This window comes from Paramisgurnus dabryanus, chromosome 9 (genome assembly GCF_030506205.2).
Source record: "Paramisgurnus dabryanus chromosome 9, PD_genome_1.1, whole genome shotgun sequence".
NCBI classification, from domain to species: Eukaryota; Metazoa; Chordata; class Actinopteri; order Cypriniformes; family Cobitidae; genus Paramisgurnus; species Paramisgurnus dabryanus.
The window spans coordinates 39,234,857-39,256,451 of record NC_133345.1 but is presented as its reverse complement, the minus strand read 5'-3'; positions in this window follow the sequence as shown (position 1 = coordinate 39,256,451).

The window sequence follows — 21,595 nt, the reverse complement described above, 5'->3', positions numbered from 1 at the left end:
GTGTAATTATTATGTTACACACACATTCATGTATGTATTTAAGAAACATTTACATGTGTGTATATATATATATATATATTTATTTATATTTATATATATTATATATTAATAAAAAAATCTGAAATTACTATATGTATGTGTGTGTGGTTGAATATACATAATAATTATACTCAGTACACACACACATATTATGCAAAGAAATCACTTTTATTTTGAATGCGATTAATTGCGATTAATCTTTGCCCAGCAGTTTAAAAAAAATAAACAAAACATAGAGAAACCTATACATTAAATGACATCCTAAAGCAAATCCCAAATCTAACCCAAACCCAAGTGACAATGCTTTAAAAAACAGAAAAAAATGAACAGGAAGGACTGTCGTATCATATGCACACAAATTTGAAATTTGGTGTATATTACACGATTTTACACACCGCGTGCTATTTATACCCACTTCATGAGAATGGGTTTGGCCACTATATGTTTTCACGGTATGGAAAAAAAGCTAAATATCTAAATTAAAAATTTCCATTCTTGCATGAACTATTTATAGAAATTTTGTTGTTACCAAAGTGCAATTTTGGTTGTTGTTACCAAGCCCTCTTAATCTTCACAATCTAATAATTTCCTGGTTAGTAAAAATAAAGTGCCACCCTACACTTTATTCTCATAAAATTTTCGCTTTTGCTCAATAACATATCAGGCCTAAGGTTCTGTAAAATGATTGTAAACACTATTTTAAGTTTATTGCAACAAGTTTGAAAGAACAATATGTGACTATGTCTGTAAAATCCAGGCTAAAATCTCAGAATCTAATTATGAGATTTGAAGCATCAAGGTTTGATTTAATTAGTTGATTTCACATTGATTTCATTCTTTGACATGACCTCAGTTAATATTAAAGATATCAAGGTTATATTTTCACAGAATGTTCTTTACTTGGGTTTATGTAGAAAACAGTAAATCACAAAAAAAGACTTCAGCAGATAGGGTCACATATTTGTTGGATTTACAGTCCCTCTCATTAATAACACATCCCATAGTTTTGTTGCCCTGGTTGTTAAATATGAGAGCAGTCTGCAGAACTTCCTGTGAGGAGTTGATCCGTCTGTACAGGAGGAGTCAGCAACATGTTATCACACATCCAAAACTGAAACACCTTCTCATTTAAAACTCATTTGATGTGGTTGTTATATTTAACATTCCTGAAAAATGTGAAATTGAAACTAAAGGTGTGTGTGTGGTGCAGCCTGTGCTAGTGAGAAATGTTTTTCAATATTGAAAATTGAATCAAAGGGTAGGAAAGGAGTAGGAGAGGGAATAAATGAGTTGTTATTGGATAAGAAGAGAAGAGAGTTATTTCTCTACACAGCGACCTGTAGAGGAATAGATAGATGGTGACAGGCGTCCAGTTGGTTTTCATTATAAGTGCATTACATCCATACATGTCTCTCTCCTCTCTTTTTCTCTCTTTAAGTGCAGGTGACAACTAATAATACTCATTATAGATTAGATAAAAAAAACACTTTCTAAATGTTAATATCACAGTCATGCACCTCAAACCTTACACAAGTAAGCATATTTTCTCTCCGGAAAGGTACAAAATTGTTGCTGCCGGAGGGGTGCTTTTTTCCCTCCTGTGTATTTTTTTAATATCCTCTTCAGACTTGAAGTCTCCTCCTTGGCTTTTTTCTTTTAAATAACCCCTGTCATCTACCCTGTGGGGGCTACTTTGGAATCCTACTTCAATATAAGTTCTGTACCTCAACGCACTAATGTGCTCCTGGCCTGTATGTGTGTTAAAATGGATTTTGGGCCCTGGGGGTGGAGATTGAGGGGGGAGCAGGCAGAAATATGGGATCGGGGTGGGAACGGAGCTTTGTTTGTTGCCCTCTTCACATACCGATGCAAAATTGAACACTAATAAAATAAGGGCCAGATGTGCCTCGCTGGCTCGGACTTCAATTGCTGGCGACCCTGGGTGGAGCGCTGGTCATGTGCCATTAGGAGGTGGACGGGCTCTCTGGGGCTTGTTATCTCTGAAACATGGGTTGCGTGGATGCCAGGCCCGGCCTGATAACCACATCCAGAACATCTTTCTTCTGTTGCTCTCCTTCCCCGTCTTTTCATTTCCTTATCTGAAAGTTACTCACGGCATGCCGTACCTATTCGGTCAGACAGCTTGAAAGCTAGGTCTTAAGTGTGTGTGCGTGTTGTTGGTTGATTTTAAATGGATGAGACAAGACCTCGCTATTTTGTGAAATCATTGACTTCTGACCTGGGGCCTTAAGAGCTGACAAAATGACAATGTTCATTAAATTCATCAGCCAAACAGCATTCCTCCAAACTTGGTGATATATTTAATCATCAAAATATGGGCAAAGAAAATGCAGGTAGACAATCAGTGAGTCAAACACAGTTTATATATGTATTATTATAGGTAAAATACATTTGAAACTCAAATATTTGTGAGTGTTTCTGTGGCTCGGTGGGTAGAGCAGTGCATTAACAACGCAAAAGTTATGGGTTTTATCCCAAGTGATTTAAAGTGTTTCCCAGATGCAATTGATGTAATGTGATGTGTAAGGTTTGGCTGGTTAGTTTTGCTGGTTAAAGTTTGCACACTTGATAGCTGAACAGGCTTGGATAGGGTGGCCAAATGTGCCATTCTTCCCGGACGCGTCCTGGCCAGGATTTCGGGTGCGTCTTCCGGAAGTCGTATTTGTTGACTGCATACGTCATAAAGGATTATTATTATTATTATTAAAGAAAAGCAACCATTACATTTTAAGGTAAGAATGAAACTTCGATTGTATGTCTTATGTTTTTAACTGAATGGCGTATGCGGTCAACAAAATACGACTTCCGGAAGACGCACCGAAATTCTGGCCAGGACGCGTCCACACAAATACTGCACACTGGGTTTTTTCTCTTTTTCAGACCATTCCCTGTAAACCTTAGAGATAATTTTAAGTGAAAATCCCAAAAGATCAACAGTTTTTGAAATATTCAGATCAGCTTGTCTGGCACCAAAAACCATGCCACATTCAAAGTCACCCTTTCTTCCCCATTCTGATGCTCAGCAAGCCATCTTCACCACGTCTACAGTATATGCCTAAATGCATTGAGTTGCTGCCATGTGATTGGCTGATTAGAAATTTGAAAATTGAACAGGTGTACCTAATAAAGTGGCCGGTGAGTGGGTTATGAGGTCTGGTCCTCCTCTGGTTCTGATTAGTAAATGGTTTTACATCTGTTTTGTTTTTAAATAAGAAAAACAATGCAAATGCTATAAAATGACCCATAATTCCTACAAAGACGCTCATTTAAAAGGCCCCGTTGGCACTGCAAATGTGTGGGTGTGCTGTCGACACATGAGTCAAGTGTGGATAGCGCAGATACCAGCGGTGTATGACTTCAGTCGCATGCATGTGTATACGTGTGATAACTCAAGTGCCTCTCTTTTCGTCCCAGCATTGTGGGGTCCATCAACAATTGCCTGAAGAAGAGTGCATTGTGGGAATGCTTTAAAATAGTGACCAGCAGTGATCTGCAGAGATAAGCTATCTGCGTTTTACTCTGCTGCCCATACGGAAATGTAATATATGTGAATATATGAAATATCCCTATATGAAATATATGGTAATATAAAGAAGAAACATATATGTGCATATATGTACAACTATATATGACACCTATTCGAAAATGGAACAATTTCATATATTGACATATATGTCTATCCCATACAAATGTATGTCTATGTGTGCAAAAAACATACATAGACATATATGTCATCTATATAATTATTTATATATGTGACATACATGACTTCACATATATGTGTAATATATGTTGGATACATATACTTATCATATATCATAAAATAATTAAATTTGAACTGTAGTTTTTATCCACTTTTTGCACATTTCACACCACAAGTAGGACATACAACCCATTCTCACAACTTAACACACAAACACAACTTATTATTTGTAATGTACCTGATGAGTCCAGTCGGGCCTCGAACCCGGGTCCTCGCGTTGAAAGTCATCCGCACTATCCACTGATCCACCCAGCAGTTGGATAGGCGGGGTTAACAACTTAAGCTATTTGTGTGTTACTGAAGTAGGCGCTGTTTAGCTTGTGTTTACAGTGTTTGATTTCTTATTCCTCCTGTTTTCATTTTATGCAGGGGTACACAGTGCAAATTTAACCCTTGTGTATTGTTCAAATTTAATACATCCACTAAATTAAACATCTGTAAAAATTTATCAGATTATAATTGTTTTTCACTTTTTTTGCATAAATCTGTTAATCACAGTCAGTACTGATCAAAACTACCAAATCTTTACAAAAATTCCATGATTTTAACTCTTTAATTGCCAAGTTCATAAGTGGATTTGGGGAAAAAACTAAATGACAAATTTTCAATATTAAAATTTACCTTTTTCGCTGTCTTGGGCATGTCAAAGATAAAGTAAAAATATTGGCTTTTGATTATTGTTTTCTCCCTTATTTATTGTTAGTGGCTGTTTTTGCCCCATTGACTTCCATTATAACAACATTATTTGATTGCAGAGCAATGACACCTTTTTATCATGCATTTTTGAATGTTGGTGGTTTTTCCTTTTGCAAAGAGGTCAAATTTGTCATTTTTACTGTAGATCACCATGTGGCACCATTAACCCTTTAGTAGACATGTGCAGAGCTTAATTTCTAGCTTGTACATTGAGTAATATGGAGCATAAATTTTGAAAGTGTAGCATACTATAGTACATAGCCTATAGTGGGGATTGTCAGTGGAATGTACAACACACTCAGAAAAAAAGTACAAATGCTGCCACCGAGGTGGTTTTTAAAAAAGTAACTTACACCCTATTTGTGCATGGTATTAGTATAATTAAATGTACTTATTCGTACTCTACCACAGAGGTACATGGTCCAACATGTATTCATATGACAGCTTTTCTTCTGAGACTGCAGTTTACTAAAATAACTAGTATTTTTTCACATGGTTTATTATATTATGATTATAATGAGACAATGATACATTTGTGGTTAATATGGTTTAACTACAAAACCATAGTTAATTGTTATGAAAGCTAGATAATGTTGGTGAGGTTTTTTTAAGCTTGCAATAGAAAAATGAATGACACAGAAGAGCGTTTCACTATGGAAATAGTTAACGCCGTGTTATTCTAAACACCGGGTTAACGGATTCCTGGGTTATCTTCGCTTCACACTATTAATACTTAGCCAGGGGTTAAGAGAGAACCCTGGGTATTCATAATCTGACATTTCACACTGTGCATTCCTAAACCTTACCCTTAAGATCACTAACCATGGTTTTACTACAGTTAAAACCAAAAACCATGGTTCCTGTAGTAAAACCATGGTTCTCTCTAAACCCCACTTTTAACTCTAGATTAAGGAGCATTTCACACTTGTAATTTAGAAGCAGGGTTATCCCTGAAATTAACACAGGGTTATGAAACACTGCTCGGAAGCATGGTTAGCGCTGTTTTTGTGGGATTAACCCCGCATTGCGGTGCCAAATACATGCAGTGTGAAACTAGGCAGGGTTATTAATGTTATGACCCTAATAATGTTTAACAATATATTTAAAGACCTATAGGCTATGTTGTTTTAGACATCTAGACATAAAACATATTGATATCATTTGGTTGGGGCATACAGTACCATGTAAAAATCCATCTTATATGGTTGTAAAATACAAACCCATATAAGAATTCATACATATACATATTTTAAATATATGCATTTAAATAAATTTTAATATGAGTATTCCATATAGGTTTAAAACATATATCTTCATATATCAAGAGAATCTATATATGTGACATTCATATATGTATTTATATACATTTTAATATGAGTATTTCATATAGGTTTAAAACATATATCTCATATATCAAGAGTATCTATATATGTTATATTCATATATGTATTTATATACATTTTAATATGAGTATTTCATATAGGTTTAAAACATATATTTTCATATATCAAGAGTATCTATATATGTGATATTAATATATGTATTTATATACATTTTAATATGAGTATTTCATATATGTTTTAAACCTATATATTCATATATCCAGAGGATCTATATATGTGATAATAATATATTGCATATATATGTAGCATATATGCCAAGATCGGTTTTGATATAGGGACATATATGTCATATATTACATTTCCGTATGGGTGGCGAGCCCATGTTCCCCATTAGACCTGAGTCTTTAATCAGGCCTACCACAATCACCCAGATTTTCCTGGCTAGAACGACTCTATCTTTATTTTCTGTGATTTGTCCCAGCAAATTACCCCTTGTCTATTTGTAGACATCTGCGTAATGTTCCTGTCTCATGCGAGTGTGCTTTCTGTGACAGGGGGGAGTGTTCTTAATAATGGTCAATGTAAACAACCTGATTTACGAACAGCGTGACATAGGATAGACCTAGAGACAGCAAATATATGCAGGGTAGTCGGATAAATTTTGTTATGTTTCAAGTTTTGGTTTGTTTGATTTAAATCAATAACTGTTTTATAAGCTGAATGGCAGCACTTGGACTACATTATGACAACTTGTAGGAACCCAAGGCTATGCCGTGGGGTACGCCATTAGCAATTCGGTCCTATTAGACAAACCGATGTGCTGTCATGTTTGTAAACAGTTGCTTATGAAGCAATAACATAAAGTAAGAAGGTTCTGGATGATAACCAGGTGGAGTCAGATGACCTGACTAGTCAAAATACAAATATTATGTGCCACCATTGCTATTTACAGTTTTGTCAGACAATCAAACCACAGAGTAGAGTTAAACCAGTTGTTTGTTATGTAATTTTAAATAGTCCTTTGCAATTGTTGCTTATCGTCACACTGTACGAACATGATCCAAGCTAAAAAAACATGTCATACTTGTAGGATCTCACTTGATACACTGTACAATATTAAAGGCCTTAAAACAGACTCACACAAGAAGAATCATCCAGAGTTTTAATTCATAGCTGCATTGCAACTTTTGATACTTATTAGAGGTAAAAATTGATTGTAATGGTTATGATCACAGTTTCACCCATTCTCTGAACCTGACAGAAACCAGTTGCTCTAACCACGTTATGTCATTACAGCAAGAACATTTCACAACTCAAATCAACCTTTGCTGGGGTTGATTTTTCAATAGTAATATTCCAGGAATCTTGAGGTTAAGTGTTGCATAATAAAATGAAAATAATAAAATCCCATGTGCTTTTCTGTCAACCTAAACTGTGTCTAGTGTGTTGTGAATGTTACGTGATTGATGTTCTGACTGGCTTTGGGACGATATTCCTCTGCCCAGTAATTGTTGTAATTATAGAGTCAGGTTTTTTTCATGCACAACCTTTGAAAATGTCTAAAATATCAGATGGATATTCCTCTGCTGACATCAGTTTGTTTGGTTCCACATCAGACATTTTGTAAAAAGTATACTGGGCTAAGTGCGTGCCAGGTTGAATGATTGTGTATATGAAGAGTTGAAGAGGGTTTTGGATTGTGTGTTTGTTAAATATGAAACTATCCTGCAGTGTTTGAGTACGTGTTAGCTTTTAGGCATGTGTGTGACTGCCTGTGGGGTGAGACTGCAGTGTTGGAATCCTCCATACCCCCTGCTGTAGCCGGAACATCTGCCCGCTCGGCGCAACCAATCAGAGCCAAGAGCTCAAGGCCGTGACGAATCAGGCTGCTTGGTGATCTTTTCATGGAATCCTGGGGTGGAGCTGGAACAAAGGCCGCCATCGCCCCCCATTTCCCACTCCTCCCCACACCCTTCCGGCTTTGATATCTTAGACCCCGACACAGGGAAATCACCTCCCCCTCGATCCATAATCCCATGGATCATGACAGAAAAATGACGGATTCAGAGTCCCTAGTCAGACGGCACACATGAAAGCTTGTCTGTTTCACTCATCCAGGATTCTCCTGTCCATCCCTCAAAGCCTTTGCCATTGAATTTTAGGTATGGATTTACGGATAATTCTGTGCTTCCCTTTCTATCCTGCTGAAAATCTTAAGATGGTATGAAATTTTGTTCTTTGGTTTCTAGCTGGTCCAAACTGGACATGAGCTTGTCTAACTGGTCACAGGCCTATCGATCAGCCATTATGTTCCAAAAAACATCTTGAACACTAGTATAACCAGCTAGTAGCTAGTTGTACCATGGTAAGACTTTTCAACATTGGTTTGCACACAAAACTTAACAGATGTGTAAGCTGAATAGTCAGATTTTTTTTTAGCAATTTAGTTCATGCGGTTCGTTCAAGCTGGTTGTATGGCTTTAGTTAGTCTCCCAGCCTGGTTTTAGGTGGTTAATATCCAAGTTATTGGATGCTGGTGTAGCAGGCTGGTTTTAGAGGGGTTTTAGCTAGTTTTTTAGCTGGACTCAGGCTGGGAGACCAGCTGACGCACCAGTTAAAAACAGCTGACCGACCAGCTTGGCCAGACTGGGAGGACTAGCTAAACCAGCCAGCCTTGTAGGTTTACCCCATTCGGAGAAATAGTGTAGCTAACTACTTTTCCACAAGAATAACTTGGACACGACTACTTTAAATCATCAGAAACGAGTAGCTTGATAGCCAAAAGTAGCAGCCAAAGTTTGAAGCAACTTCCTCAACACTAGATTAAAGATCTATCTGTTATCCCCCACAATACCATCATCACCATCCTACCTGGAACCAAGAGTGATGACAACTGAGATTAACCTCAACAGTGCAACAGTCTTCCCTCTGGCAAATGTGAATTTGATATCTCAATATAGTTGATAGATAAAGAGACCATGAGGATACATGAAAGAGGGTCCCATTACATCCTAAAGACTTAGACAAACAGATAAAGAAAAGACTGTACAAGATAGAGTTTATAATCTAACCATGCAAAAAACTGAATGACAATGGCATATGCCCTTATAGAGATCAAACAAATAAAAACAAGAGAAAGAGAGAGCCGAGCAGGCAGACAGGAGACAGCTCACAGACATTCTCTCTTTGGGCCTGTCCACGGTAATGAACTAATGACACGCTTCTCCATCCACATCTGAGGAGCTGGCAACCGAATAAAGAGAGAGAGTGTTTGGACTGCAGTGGAGAAATCCTCAAGGTAATTATTTGATGGGGTAATGGGTGGTGGAGATATGAGGCAGAGGGTACGACTGAGAACATGCTATGGTTCCCATGGTAGGCGCCCACAGAGGGATATGAGCATGAGAGGAACTACTTTTATACTAAAACTTGTAAACATGTCCTCTCCACTGAGGAGCCAAGCTTGTAGATGTCTGTACTCCATTTTTATTTTTTATTTGTTGGTCATGCAAACGGAAATTTCAACAGTGTGCCTAGAAACTGTTTTTATTTAAAAGAAATCTGTACATGCATCGGCAAGAAATGTTACTTCATTGCCTAGATGTTTTGTTTTGTAATATTGTGGGTTTTTTACAAATAACTTATCTGTGAGCTTCATAATTTTTTTTTTTTGAATTAATGTACCCTCATAATCTTCAAAACAATCTCTCTTTACTTCCCGTCATATGTAATGGCAGGTGGGCGGGGTTCGGGAAAACATTGCACCGTTTAGCAATGGACTTTATCCACGCTTAACTTCTACGTTTGACTCAAGGCTGCTCTTCAGTTTTTATTTAAAGCGGAGTGACAGCAGAATCGCTAAAATGTACTCGTTGTTTGCTGGACTTACCTAAATTTACAACCTGTGATGTGTGAAGAATTGTCCAGATGTGCAAACTGGAGAAAGGTTGCAAGTTTTATGTGTCGTCTTATCTCTGTAATCATTAAGATATGTTCAGGTATTTTGTACTAGCAGAGCTTATGTTGTGCTGTATTTTTATGTTTCGTCCAGCAGGCTAATCACGTTAGTAATATATTAATGTCTTTGTAATGCTGTCTTAAAGTGTCAGGTAAAATAAGATACGCAAATGTGATCTCACTGTTACTGAGGATAAAGCAACACAAACAGCAGCAGGACTGATGGCTTAAATGTGATGTTCAGAGTTTTGTTCTGAGTTTTTACTGTTTTATTTTGCTATATTCACGTCGATTTTTACTTTTTAAGGACTATTTACTATGTTAAAGTCAATTTTTGTTTTTCTGTGGTGCTGTTTGTTTATTTTAATACTCCGTGTATTTAGTTTGTTGTGAGTGTCTTTTTTTCTCTGAACTTATTCTTGTTGTCATTGTCATTGAAATTCATTATCTATTTTCTTTTTGCATTTGTAATCAAAAAAGCATACATAAATACGCAAAATACGAGTTTTTACTGTTCTAACATTTAGCTTGTATAACCATAGATGTTATCTTTGCTAGTACAGATGATAACAATTATACAAAATTCAGAAGTATATCAACAACACCGGTGGTTAGATGTACTGTCCTTCTGTCTTTAAAAATATACTTTCATAGGTTTAAATGTCATTATGGTATTAAGTGTTGAGTATAAGTTATTTCTATATAAAATAAACAAGCATCAACAAAATTAACTGTGTTATTTTGGCTGTTTTGGCAACCAATGTTATAACATAGTGCTCTACGAATGGTGGAAATAGTCCAGTATCCTGAGATTTCACCGGAAATACGTCAAGCGCCACCATGCATAGACTCCATTAGCAACTTTAAACGAACCAATCAGTTGTCGATGGACAAATTCAAGTCCAGCCCAGCCCAGCCTTATATCATTTCAGAAGCCGTTTCATTTGGATACGTCACCACGAAGAAATGAGACAATCGCTATTTCTGTTTCATGGTGACTTTAACTTAATAAATTAAGTACCAAAATAAAACTTGTTTTATAAGTTATGTCAACATCCAGCAGGGATATAATGTACATGAATTACAGACCAATTTTGTAAATTTTTATAATTTATAAATTTCCTATTGAAAGTCTTGCACTGTAAAAAATACTTTGCTGCCTTAAAATTTTTTGTTGAATCAACTCGGATTTACAAGTCATTTTAACTTACTATTATTTATCTTGACTAGAGATGAGTTGTTATAACTACAGGTGAGTTGTTATAACTTATAAAATTAAGTTGACTTTTCTAAACTATATTTTATAAGTTGTGACAACTCCTCTTTGTTGACATGACTTGTAAATCTGAGTTGATTTAACAAAAAATTATAAGGCAGCAAATTATTTTTTACAGTGTGGACAAGTATAAAACAATAATCATAAATGACATAAACAGAAGCTAAAATAATTTATGAAGTGATGGTAAACTTTCCAGGACACACTGTAAAAAATGCAGCATGAAGTAATAACAACTTGGCTTTGCAAGTCAATTCAACCTACAATTTGAAGTTTTGACTTGTAATAAGTTGACATAACAAGTTGAAATAGTTTAACTTTTTTCTTAAGTTGAAGTAATATAAAATATATGTTGATTTGACATTATTTAAAGAGTTTGGTTCCACAACGCGATTAAAAAATGAGGTACCGTCAAAATGAGTATTGTATCTGGTCAGTATTAAAAAAAGTAAATTCTTTGGTTTTACACAAAATCCAACATCCACTGTGTTATTCTGTCACCTTTTTTCCCTTTTTTCCCAAAACGCAATAAACGCCACTCGCCCTTCTCTGTAGAATGCAATAAATCCGCTCAACAAATCACAGCGCATAATTCCACACACTGTAAACAACAACGAATACACACAGTATCCTAGTTTTCCTCATCTACTTTGTACTTCACTTTTGTTGGCACTGATAAATCTGTGGTGGTTTTCTGTGACGGGGAAGAAACGTAAGCCATCAAAATCTAATAATTTACAATGTTTATTTTTTTTACCAGTGTATACCACTAGTCAACTGAATGAATATAACATGGCAAAGATGAATGCACATTTATATATCGATTCAATAGATTTATAGCATTTAAAAAAAAAACTTGCAAACATGGATTTATTGCATTTTGTGGAAAAAATAATTTGTTTTTATAATAAATCTTTCAAAATTAAATTATGGATTTGAATGTTTATTGTTATTATAACCTAAAGATGCTATGTGAAAGTTTGTAACAGAAAATAGTGGTTTTACTCTTGTCACTTTCTTGGTATAGAAAACACATTTCACCAAAATTAGTCAAAATGGATTTATTGCGTTTTGGAACCAAACTCTTCATTTTACAGTACAGTTTTAATGTGAAAGGAAGAAGCTGTTATTTTAATAAAAACCAACCCATATGTGACGTAAAAAAGAAACACCCATCTGTTTTTGGGAGGGCTGCAGTGTCTACCCTGACTCACTTTCACTGGCACACTTTACTGTAAAAAATGCGGTCGAGTCAACTCAACTTACTTTTTTATGTTTTGACATAACTTAGAAAAACACGTTGAAATTGTTTAACTGAATTTGTTAAGTTAAAGTAACCAAAATGTTTGTTGATATGATATATTTGTTACAGGGTTGGTTGAAGACATGTTTGTCACGAGTCCAGTTTTAGTTTAGAATAAATATTGAAATCCTAAATATAAATATTTTTAATAAACCAAGAAAAATGCATTTTATTTGATTGTGGATTTTTGGTGCAGCTGTAACATTTTGATGCTAACTCTGTGGTTAATTTTGCCTTCCATTTGAAAAAAGCAAGCAAGTTTCAAGCAACACGAGGGTGGATCGTGACAACATTTTTAGCTTAAAGTAAATGATCAACAGGTGTGACTTAATGGGACTGCCAAAATTCACATATGGGAATACCAGAGTCCTTGACAAACACTATTTATCCTTAATTACAAATTAATTTAAGTCCAAAAATCTAAGCGACGTGTGACTCTCTTTGAATGGGTGCGACGCTTTTGCCAAAAGCTGCACAAACACATTTGTTCACAAACACATTTGTTCACAAACACCCACACAAATTGGTTGTCGAACAACATCATGACAGCAATCATAGAGTCGGTTTTGAAATGGATGAGGTAATGTGTTGCCCTTGACATAGCGCAAGTCTCGATTTTACAACAGCCTCATTCATACAAGCCGTTCCTTTGGATAAAACCGCTCTTTGTTTCCATGTGCACACACGCACACTTCTTTCGATACTAATGACGCTAATGCCTAATGCTAGTTTAAAGGTTAGCGTGCTAAGGTCTGACACTAGATTTAGCCAGTGAGGTAAAGCTATGCTAATGGCTGTAATAGTCGATCCCTGAGGCGTTTGCTTTGAGGCAGTTTGTTATACATGGTGTTGATTTGATCTCGATTAGCCTGTCAGTGTGGAAGCAGGACAAATGCGCATCGGGGGCTCACTCGCGGCAGACGCATTCGGATGATGGCAGTGGAAAAACGGCCATCATCGAATGGCACGTTCACCCTGCTGTCAGGTCCAGTGCAGCTTGGGTAAACAGGTGCCTAATGGGGCTCAATCTGAACTAGCGTGCTCATCATTAGTCTTCAACTCCGCTCATTAGCCAATCTCCTGCTCCTTTCATCTGCCGTTACTTGTCAGCTCCAATTTAGCTAATTGGACTTTCTGGTGAAGAGGCATTGACCCTCCACCCTTTAACCCCACCAACCCTCTCCAGGCACCCCGCGCTGGCCTCACACTGGCCCTGACGCCAGGCCTTAGCATGAGCACACATATCTAAGAACGATGGTTCACAGACAAGTCTTTCTCTCTCTTCTTTATTCTATATTCACAATGAATGAGCATCTTTCAGACTCATACGACGTTTTAAAAGCCACAGGAAGTAGATTGCTGTTCAGTGATACATTAATAATTCTTATTACTCTATCCGTGTTTAAAATGACTAGCATGACTTTCTATAATCTAGACTGGTTTATGCTGTTCAGTGCTGGTGGACTAGCAAAAAGTGGTGTAGCTTGGTGGAATTATTAAGGGTCCTCTAAATATTGTTTGAATGCAAAATAATTTTTTCGTAAAACAAAAATGCATTTACAGGCCAGTAATAAAAAATACAACTTGACTAAAATGAAGAGCATAACATTCCCACTATCTATTCTATTAATCTATTTAGTTAAATTAAAATGTTATGTAGTATGCAAAATTATACTTTTGTTTAACGTAACCATCATTACAAAGTATGTAAATCAAGTCTTTATTTAATACATTTACTGGGGTCCCTGCTTCGCCTCTCCATATACGTTAAGGGGTTAGTGTCTTAAAAAGATTGAAGACCTCTGGTAAATACCATATGAGTACCATAAATATAAAGGTACTTTAAAATGTGCTATTACTGTAGTAAATGTGGAAAACAATCTTTTTGATACTATGAAACCATATAAAAAATCATAACAGTGTTTTTAACCATGGCACTTTTTTGCTACTGGTTTTCTAAAAATACAAAAAGTAATGTTAGGGTCAGGGTGTGGGTTAGGGTTAGTCTATAATAACTGCACTTAGCTGTAACTAAAAATAAAAGCCTATGGTATGTCCCCACTGGATAGCTAAACTTGTGTATGTAAATGTGTGGTTGTGTATGAGCGAGCGAGAAAGAGAGAGAGAGAGAAAGAGAGAAACATGAATTTATTTTCATAGTTTTCATACTTTACAAAATTAAATTTATATTTAAAAAATGGAATTATCAATAACGTTGTTATCAAATCAAACAATAAATTTAAAAAAATACATAATTTTTTATTTTAAATTGTACCATGGTAGAGAAACAATGAAAATGGCATTTAACACAGTGAGAGAAACTGAGTGCTGACTGATGCCCACAGAGAAGAATGAAGTGTATGAGGAGAAATGAAGAAAATGATGAGAGATGAGGAGAGAGATGACAGAAATCTTTATTACTGTGTGGAATAAAGGACTGGGGCGGGCAAAGTGAGAGTAGGAGGAGCTACGAGTCTTGAACAGGAAAAGAGAGAGAGAGAAAGAGAGAGAGAGAGAGAGAGAGAGAGAGAGAGAGAGAGAGAGAGAGAGAGAGAGAGAGGCACAGTGGCTGGTGGGTAATTTATAGCACAGAAAGCCTTGCAGGGTGAAAAACATTATTTTAGCGGCCCCCACATCCTAATGGAATCCAGATGTGCTGGGATTAACAAAGACCATTTCCACACATCTCTCTCTCTCGCTGTCGCTCTCTTTCCCTGGTCCATTTATCTCAAAAATCAATTCATTCTCAAAATCCCTGTTTCTCATTATTTTGGAATATCAGGGAAACGGCCTAAGGGTCGTAGGATTGTTCACCCCTACTTAAACCAAACTTTGGGTCTTGTACTTTTCACGCCGACACTTGTTGGCGTCACCTTATTCCATTTCTTTGTGACAACAGTTGCTATGGGAAACTCTCGCATGGCAACAAAATAATCGACCGCAACGCTGCACCCCGGCCAAAACAAAGTTGTTTCATAGAGTTGTGTCAGCGTTTTAGAATGCATAATAAAATATGAATGCACTGTTAATATACAGTATGTGCTGTGTGTCATACACTAATAAACAGTCATAATCAACCTGGCTGTTTACGACTCTGCTGTGGCGTATTTACACACACAATTAGCACTGTTTACTAGCTTTGACAGACTTATTTGTACTGTAAACCAACATCACTACTGTCAAATAAACTCCATGCAGAAAAAACACAGCTTAAACTAACTTAAAAGGTCTGTGCTGTTTTTCCAACTACATCAGTCTAACCACTGGATACCAGCTCGGAGGGCAGCTAACACTAACAAATCAATATAGGCTGTTTTAAGTAATTTTTTAGCAAAGGTGTAAATACAAATAAAATGTTTACAAATCAAAATTTACCAATAACCTGTAAAAAAGCAGCGTGAAGTTAACAACTTGGTGTCACGGTGATCCGTGTCATGTTTTGTGTCTGTTCCATATTGTCATCACCTGGACGATTGTTAATTATCACCTCATTCATTCCACCTGTGTGTCATAAGTCTTTGTGTATTTATACTGCTGTCTGTGTCACACTTGTCGCCGGAAGATTGTCATTGCTACCCTGTTTGTTTCCCCATGTCATATTTTGAATGTTCTTGTGTTTCTTACCTGTTTATACTCCTCGTGTTTTGGTTCCCATTTTATTATTAAATGTTATTTATTTTGAACTCTGCGTTTGCGTCCTGACTCTCCATCCGTGTCATGACAGAATCTTCCGGCCAGCATTGGACGCAGCGAGTTCGGGGAGGGCTGCTTCCCCAAGTGTTTCGTCGGGGGGGAGTAGTGACATCGGGTCCTGCACATTGCCAGTCCCGATGTCCTTGGGGATCACTGCGAGAGATCGCTCGCTCCTGCGGGAAGGGGATCGGCCCAGGCGGTCCACTCGACGGTAGAGTCGTCGACTCTGGTTCCTCGGAGGTCCACCGCTGTGCTCGACTGGGGCCCGGAACGGACACCACGCCCGATCATTTCCTCGGGGTGGTCGCCATCGTGAGGGAGTCCGTTTCCCGAGATGGCGGGACGCGACTTCAGGGGACATCGGATTCCCAGAAGGGGGTAATTCGTCTGCCTCGGTCCTCATGAGGTTCGCTCTGGTTCGGCCGGCTCACCGCCCATTGGTTTCATCCCGGCGGCTGACGGTTTTGTCAGGGTCTCCAAGCCCTCCATCCCTCCCCTGGACCCACCCTACCAGACTTTGTTTGTTTTTTGTAATGAGTGTCTGGTAGCCACTCCTAGAGGGAGGGGTAATGTCACGGTGATCCATGTCATGTTTTGTGACTGTTCCATATTGTCATCACCTGGACGATTGTTTATTATCACCTCATTCATTCCACCTGTGTGTCATAAGTCTTTGTGTATTTATTCTGTTGTCTGTGTCACACTTGTCGCCGGAAGATTGTCATTGCTACCCTGTCTGTTTCCCCATGTCATATTTTGGATGTTCTTGTGTTTCTTACCTGTTTATACTCCTCGTGTTTTGGTTCCCATTTTATTGTTAAATGTTATTTATTTTGAACTCTGCGTTTGCGTCCTGACCCTCCATCCGTGTCATGACACTTGGTTTTGCAAGTCAATTCGACCAACTATTTTAAGTTTTGGCTTGTGATAAGTCGACATAACTTATAAAAACAAGTTGAAATTGTTTAACTTAATTTTGTGATTAATATGTAATATATGTTGATTTGACAAAAATGCTGTATATCCATCCCAGCTGTGAGTTGGTAAGCTTATGTAAAAAAGCTTGTAAGTGTTAAAAATCTGTTATTATTACATTTTAATCTTGATATCTACTGCACTGTCTGTTAACCCAGATATTGTCTTTACTTAAACAACGAAAAATCACTTTATATTTTGAGTTTTGGACATATACTTATAAAAATCTTATATCTATTAAGCGTATAAAATTCAACATTCACACTAAAACATTCTTAGCGGAACGAACTGAAAATGATCAGTACAGTACATGTTGTGAGGAATACCCATAATTCCCTGTGCCTGAATAATTTTGACTTTTTTACGCTTTTTCACAGAATAATAACTGATAAGAACTTTAAATACTTAAATATTTGTTAATGTCATAGAGGTTTAGGCTCTTATTTTGTAATGTTGTGTGGTTATGATAATTTTGTGATTAGTGTTTACTTACATGAACCCTGTTCAGCACATTTTATTGTATTTCTCTCCACAGTACTGACAGTGCATGTCAAAAATGCAGTTTTTGTATGTGTTTCCAATGCTATCTCATGAGAATTTGTACATATTTTACGAGTTGGCTAATTCATATTAATTCATACGACCACATTCGTAAGTTTTGGTACGATTTACCTTGACCTCTGTGAAGTTGGGGTTAGGTACGGGTTTAGGGGCGGGGTTTGGGGTTCGGTTTCGTTGTTGTTGTTGTTTCATGAGAATCGTACGGTTTTGCACAATTAACTTTGTATGAATTGATACGAATTAGCCAACTCGTAAAATATGTATAATTTTTTTTGTGAAATCAGGCTGGTGTTTTTGTGGATAATTAAGTTTATTCAATATTTGGCTTATAGTCAGTCATTAATTGTGTGTTATAATACCATTTATAACACTAAAAGTAATATGAATAAATTAAAAGTTGATCTTTGAACTCTTGTTAACTTGGTGGCGATGTTGAACAAAGCAATAAGTTAAGTTAAATCAATTTGAAATAAAGTTTACAGAACTGGAAATTTTAAGTTAAATGTACTCTTGTTTTTTGTTCAAATTACTTAATTTTTAGGGCAACAACTTTCCTACAATTCTTTAGGTAAATTCAACCTGTCCGGGTTTAAAGTGTGATATATAAATGTCATTTAGTTTTACTAGAGACCTCTGGATGACAGTTTAATGACAGAGAGAAAGCAATAGAGAGAGAGCGAGACAGAGAGAGAGAGAGAGAGAGAGAGAGAGAGAGAGAGAGAGAGAGAGAGAGAGAGAGAGAGAGAGAGAGAGGTATTGACTATAGCCAGTTCAGTGATTGTAAGATAAGCTGTGTGATCCTTTTTTTGGCATTCTTGCTGCACAGCTGTCCTCCTCTGTACTGCCAATCACCGCACCCTGCTGAACACCCCCGCATAAACACCTCAGGTACCCTCATCTCTACCTCCATCCTCTTAAAGTCGCAATAAAAATTGAAACTAAAAACTGTCATTTGTTTTGTAATAGTGAGGTATTTCTTTTACAAATGACTTATCTGTGAGCTTCATTGTTTTTCATGTTCATGTGCCCTCATAATCTTTATCATTAACGCAAATCTCCTCCTACATTATTAAAATACCAATAGAGTTTGGTATTTTTATTTTATTACACGACACAATATAACATATTTATGCATATTAACGTGTTTTATCGGTTATAACACATGAATTTATAATGTTTATTCGTTGAACTGAAGGTTGGATTAAACATGAAAGCCACGTGATCATTGTCATCAGTGAGGCGACCAATCACGAAGAGCTGTGTCATCATCACAACTCCGTGCAGCCGCTCTGGAGAGGCTGCGGGGGCTGAGCTAGCCGGCTACTCTCGAAACGCTCTCGCGGTACTTTAAAACCATATGATACAGTCACGTGCCTGCAGTGCCAGCTCAAGTCGGACAAAATTACTAACCAGCATGCACTGCTTCAAGTTATATGCCGATCGGTCTGCGCAGCGCCGGATGATCTCGAACACACCTGATCTCTCTTTACTTCCGGTCATATGGTATGGCTGGCGGGTGGGGTCGGGAAAAGATTGCAGCGATTAGCAACTAGCAACATGACCCAACTTTAAATAATTCAATCATTTCCTGAATTCAAGTCCACCCTTACCTTTTTTCATTTCAGAAGCCGTTTCACTCAAATATACAGTACATCACCATGGGGAAAATAGACAATCGCTACTTATGTTTCATTTCGACTTTAAACATACTCCCATGTCTCTTGTACAGTTCACTCATTCACACCCCCACTAAAAAGCCTGCACACCTCCACCTCTGTCACTATGACCTCCTGATCTCTGCCGGCCTATCACCTGAACCGCTCTGTCTCAGCATGAGTAAAAAATTGAGGTCTTCACACTGAGAGACAACAATCGAGGGAAAGGACTACACAAAAGTATCGTAATAACTGTAATTTTAAGATCTTTGACCTTTTATCCCAATGTGTCTCAAGTGTCCAGACCTTCTGGAGCCTTATTGTCTTTATTTGAAAGGAAAGATTCCCTTTGTCTCTTCCTCATTCACTCCTTCTTGTCTTCACCTCCTGTTTTTATCTTGCCAGGCCGGTCATGACTGTACTTTTGGGATTACTATCAATGATGTCTTTACATGTTTTAATGACATAATCATGATTTCCGTTATCACTGGGATGTACAGTAGTACAGCAATTGCAGCTGTTCATCTGTATTTATACACTAGATAAAAGAATCTAAAAGGACCATGTTTTATTTGCATATATTTACAGTTATTGCTATTTTAGCCTGAAGTTTACAAATGTAGGTTACAAATGTATTCTTAATATTGTGCTGCATGATGTTACATGGACATGGTTGATTAACAACTCTTTAGGTTTGTGATCCTTGTTCATGAGTCTCCTGTTTTATCTTAGCCATGAAACTGCCCGATGGTCTTCAGAAATAATCCTCCAGGTCCTGCACAGTCTTTGCTTTTCCAACATCTTCTGCATATTTGACTCCTTTCCAACATTGACTATATGATGATAAAATTAATCTTTTCAGACCGAGGACTACGGAGAGACTCGTATAAATCTAAAGATACATTAAAAAGATACAAACATTCAGTGGTGCTTAAGAAGGCAACACGACACCCAGACAGGATGATTTTAAACCAGATTATACTTCACACGCACAAATGCACCATACAATAGTTGGGCATTACTTCTGTATAGTATGTAGAGGAATCATTTTTTGTAAAAAGAAGAAAAAAGTCCAGTTTTCCATAAATCAACTCTTTTAATGGCACTGACCGGGCAGCGTGCAGATAGTAGCAGGCCTGATGTCTAAAGCGGCATGGGCATATAGACTGGTGGAACGGGGTAAAAGAGGAGGGCAGTTGGTGGCAGATGGGAAGTGCCAAGGGTGCCGATGGATAGCCAGACTCCTCCGCAGGCCCGCTGAGCTGTATGGTGTGACAGCTTCGGACAATATGAGCCACGTTAACCAACAGCACTCCGAACGTAAGAGATCTATCAGACCCGACCGGATTTGAATAAGACACTTACCTTTCCGGCTCTCAACATTTTCCTGACTTTCAAGCGTATGTGTGTGCTCGCCGGTCAAGTGTTTCTGTCTGTGCGCTTGTGCCACATAGGCAATGCTGCAGTGCTATGTGGCGCCACCGCCATCATTCTGAGCCAAAGAAACGAGCGAGAATGACTTTGTGTGTGTTTGTGCCAGGACCGTTTTGGCTTTGCCTTTGGGGAACATAATAGCATTCCACAGAACTGGCACAATTTCAGTACAAAGAGAGCGACAGGGGAAAATACGTCTGGATGACGGCCTGACAGTTGGTCTGTGTGACTTTTACACACATACACGCACATACGCACAATAGAGAAGCGACCGTGAGGGCTAAAAGCTAGGAAAGTGTACAAACTGCCATCAGTGTTGGGCTTCCTATGAGTCCAGACACAGCAGACTGCGTCGGTGTTTGAAGTACCCTTTCTTCACCTCCGTCAACAGACGGATCACTTTTACTGGTAACAGTAGCAGCTGGGTAACACACCACACCGAGGCTACATAAAAGAAAGGTAGAGAGACAGAGAGGAAGATACCATTGCACATAAAGGCTCTTTCAAAACTGAAGAGTTTTAGAAACTGAATACAGTACTTGGAGACACTTAAGTGTACAAGTATGTGTCTGTCTGGGCATAGCTTTGTCATGAAACCCAACGTGTCTGACGTCTGTTTTTTTCTCTTGTGTTAATGCCAATTTTTTTTTTTTTTGATGTATAAATGATATCATCATGCCATTATGAGATGCTTATAATGCATTTTATATTATTCATGTTTTTCCTTTGTACCTAAAGAGTTCATAATAGTACCTCAAATTAGAGGTCTTCTCTGGTCCAAAGAAATGTACCCAACCCAATTAAAAAATTTTTTATTCATTTATTTTTCAAGGACAATGAACTTGACTTCCTTGACATTAGTAATAGTTTGCCCTGATA